At 43.2% G+C, this 4,408-nt stretch overlaps 1 long non-coding RNA gene across 1 annotated transcript; it reads left to right on the plus strand.

Moving 5' to 3' along the window:
• Nucleotides 1-3,981: 3,981 nt before the first annotated feature.
• Nucleotides 3,982-4,408, plus strand: LOC144710604 (uncharacterized). The gene is made up of 2 exons (XR_013583349.1): nt 3,982-4,210; nt 4,299-4,408. It is a non-coding gene; the product is annotated as an uncharacterized LOC144710604 (long non-coding RNA).

Genomic DNA, 4,408 nt, shown 5'->3' on the forward strand with positions numbered 1-4,408 from the left:
TGAGATTGCGGTCCATTAGGGGGGCCTTATATAATGGGCCGCCCATTAAAAAATAAAGGAGAAAAATTACAACACAAAAGAAAAAGGGAAAAGACAATGGAGGGAGCCCAAATGACTAATCATCCCTCCCCATGACGACAGAAACATGGACGTACGGGATGCATCGCAGTGCGATGAAAACAAACCGACGAGTACAAAAACACAAAATACGACTAAAGAAGACGATAAAAATCAAAATACAATAATCAAGCATGCTTCACCCGGCTATCGACGACAGTGGCAGGTGGCGCAGACGATGTCGTCGATGGTTCAGGATGGCATGCACCATCAATGAGTATCTAATCATGGGATACTAAATAGTCTTAGTTCGGATGCATGAATAAGATTAGAAGATGATTGAGTGGTCAAGATGGGATCGTCCATCCTCCTTTAAGAGGTGATAGCTCAAGGAAGACGATTGATAACATGCAAATAATCATGATAATTCATGTTTATTTCATACATTTTAGAGCATCATAAAGCTAATTTTATGCATGTTATCATGAATTATATGTAATTTTCACCAAAAATATATATCTTCACTAAATAAATTTTCTTGCATTAAATTCAATATATTTTGATATTTATAATGATTTAAATGGAATTAATTTGGTGAAAATGTCATCCAAAAGGAATTGTAGATAAAGAGATAACTAATTTTGAATTTTAGAGAATTTTGTGGATCATGTTTGATATTTTCCAAGTATTTTTTAGGTTATAAATGTCAAAATTGAGGCCCATTAAGGAGGGATGATGTGGAACAACCTGGTGGCTCTCTTTCTTATGAAACAAGTCAATATGGCATGCTCTGGTGGCTCCCTATTCTGGTGGAACTAGTTAAACAAATAAATGGCTAGAAATGCTCAAATTTAAAATGGCCATAATTTTTTATCCCATGGGTAGTTTTGGCTGAAATGTTGGGTCAAGACCCACCTTTTATTTCTCTTTCAATGACCTATGACTAAGCCTATAGATAGATCCCAAAATTAGGCTATTCTTGTACTCTTTTTTTCTTCCTCCATTTAGTGGACATTGTGAAACAAAGGCTTTGGAGTGCAAATTTAGGGTTTTCCTTCTTTCTAAAATGAGTTTCTTCCCTCTCTTGTTCTAACTTCATGTCTATTGCAACATTCCAAGGCACGGAGTGCAATATACGAGTCCACAAAGGGAGATTAATGCTTGGGAGCATCATCAAAGGAAGAGGTAAGTCCTAAACAATTAATTATGATTTTTATTCAATTGTCCCCATCTTTCTATCCATTCCACATTCTCATATCACTTCACTCTCTATTATAAGTTATTAAACACTGTGAGTAGGGATTATTAGCTTATACCACCCCATTCCTAGGAAGGGTTTTCATAGGAAACCCCTAATTAGTGTTCCTTCATCACATCCATTCATTCTTCTAATCCTATCTTTATTCCACGATTTTAATTCCATCCTAATCTCTGTTATAAGTTCATCATTCTTATGACTAAGAATTAGACTTTAGACATATAAATTATTTCAATTAAATGATCATATAGGATTAAGTATCTCTTATTTCACACTCTTTACACCAAATCCACTTTCTCAACTATTAATTTGCTTTAAAATCAATCTTAATCACTGAGCCTTCTTTGTGGTTCGACCCTTACTCACCAATTTACATCAATAGAAAGTGAATCATGGTTAGTTATAAATTTTATTGCATAGGTCTCAAAATTACGCATTGACTAGGTTAACCACGTAAATTTTGACTTATCAACAATGCAATGAAGTCCTTGGCCAAGGTAGTAAAATATCAGACAAGAAATCTCTGATGATTTCTGAACGCGCAGTACTAACTCAGATGAGTAATTAGGGTGTGACAATTGACAATACCCTAAGTAATCCTAGAAGTGTCAAGTGGATGAGGGATTATATGGACATGGTAACCAATTATGAACAGGTTCCCTGAGTGAGTCGATACACTCATTTTTGATGTCAGACGTCGTCGGGGACATCATCCAGTTGGCACCAAGTATGATGGCTTGTTACCGATAAGGGACAAAGGTATCGAATGTCGATGGTGTAGTCATCCCACTGATAAAACCCTAATGGGTCAATGTAACAACGATGCGCAAAATAAGTTCCCTACGTATCATACGTGCAAGCTCCAACTTGAGGGAGCCGTTGAGCTCCAAGCTTGGATGGGGTCATCAGGTGACGGCGATGGTGGCCTCTCAAACCTTGTCAGAGTGACGAAGGTGTCTACGGCTGAACATAGTCTTTCCGTAGGGCTCGTACGTAACGGACGGTCTCGTCCGTACCGGTAAGACACTCAAAGTTGTTCGTAGTTTTCTCTCAATACCTCTCTCACATACCTAGCCCGAGCGTGGTGGAGCCAAGACGAAACTATACTGCAAGAGGTAAATAAATGAGTGATGGGAGAGGGCAGCGTACCTCATTGTCGGTGTGGCTCATCGTGTAGGGAGTCGTCGATGGTCGTGGCGATTGGAGCCGCTGTGAAGGAGAGGAGCCAGAAAATGTTGGCGGCTCGACTGGCGAGCTGGCACAGGAGTGTTAAAGGGAACCCGCGAGGGAGGGCGACGTATGGAGGGCGCGTCGTGAGCGACAACAGTCGGCTGTAGTGTGCCGACTCGACAGGTTGAGGGTCGACCAGACATCAGGGTATCAACGGGTCACGAGCGGCCGATGATAGGGTCACAACACGTCGGAACAACGCGGACCGCTCGCAGTCAAGTAGCGCCGCAATGGATCAAGCGTTCCTCTGAGGTGACACGGCCGATTCGCGCAGGGGGGTGGGATCCGGTGATCCAAAGGTCAAGAGTTGCACCAATCCTCCACTCGGGGGCGGTGAGGGCAGGCCTGACCACAGAGTGGGCTAGCGGTTGAATCCCACAACTGTCGGACACTCGATTGGGCGGACATCCCGCACGATTAGTCTACCATAGACAGAAGACTTCGTCCGCTGGAGATATCTGTTTGGGCGATTGGAGGTTGACCAAGAGGGTCACACCCATGGGCGCCTTGCACACTGTCGATTGCCAGACCGTCAACAGGTAGACTACCCGTCTTTGGAGTTGATACGGAAGCAACTGAAGTCCGGGGGAGTTGATGTAGGCGAACCCGTAGGAATCCGCGTCGTTCGATCGGCGCAGAAGATAGGGGCTGAACGAATTGGGCGGAAGAGAAAAACTCAGCGGTCAGGGAATATCCCACAGGGTGCACAAGCGTTCCTCCCGTCTGATTTTTCCGGCGGAATCCTCCTTGATCGATCAGACCAAGAGAGTGGGGAATCGAACAAATTGGATATGAATGAAATGCTCGGTGGAAGGCATTCTTCAGTCAACCACATGAGCATCCCTCCCGATCAATTTTGTGTTTCCGTTCTTCTCCAATGCTTCCTATTCTCCTGACGCCCCTCTTTCCTCACCCCCTTCTTCCCTGTCCCGTGTTCTTGTAACAAGGTGAGACCAAAGAGAGATAACAAAACGACACTTCTTCTTCCTGGTCTGCTCTCATTAGGACACCCCCTCTTCCCTTATAAAGGGGGAGGTCAAAATGGGCCCCTAATGTGGGTCAACAAAGGGGAAAGGGTCCATTAAGGGGGCCCTTATATAATGGGCCCCTTCGTTACAAGATAAAAAGGGAGGGGAAATCAAAACAAACAAAAAGAAAAGAAAAGAAAGACAAGGGCACAAGGGAGGAGATCCAAAAATGGCTAAGGATCCCTCCCCGTGACGACGACGAAGGACGTAGGGACGCCTCGGGGACGCGACAAAAACACAATGATGAAACTAGAAAAACACAAGACATGAGAAAGAAACTAGAGGGTTACACACGAATGGTCTTTTAAACAGCGGAAGATATACTTAAGTTTGGGGATTTTTATGAAAAAATATCACCTAGTATAAATAGGAGAAGGCCTTGAATGAAACTCACCCAGGTAAGAATTGTTCAAAAGGTCTTCCCCTTCTTCTTCCTTGTCCCCATGACTCCTTTTCATTCCTGATGTGATCGAGATGGCGTAATGACGACGACAAAAGTTGAACAAAGCTTATCAATGTGAAGGAGGATATTCCACATGCCAGGGACCAGGTGGATACTTCTAGAGGATGCACACATGACCAGCTCCACGTGACTCATTCAAGGATCGAAGGAATCATAGATGCGATCCGTGTTGAGGTGATTCGTTTTATGTTTTTGTTGATGCCATTATGATTTGTTAATGTTTCTGTTGCGGATCGATCCTCTTAGAATTATGGTGGCGCAGATTTTGAAGAAGACAAGAAGATCTAATTTGCCAAGGACTACATGGAAACTTCTGTAGTTCGGATAAGTTTTTGCTGCTGGAATACACATAAGTTGATTTGATCATCTGAA

This window comes from Wolffia australiana, chromosome 12, assembly GCF_029677425.1.
Source record: "Wolffia australiana isolate 7733 chromosome 12, ASM2967742v1".
NCBI lineage: Eukaryota > Viridiplantae > Streptophyta > Magnoliopsida > Alismatales > Araceae > Wolffia > Wolffia australiana.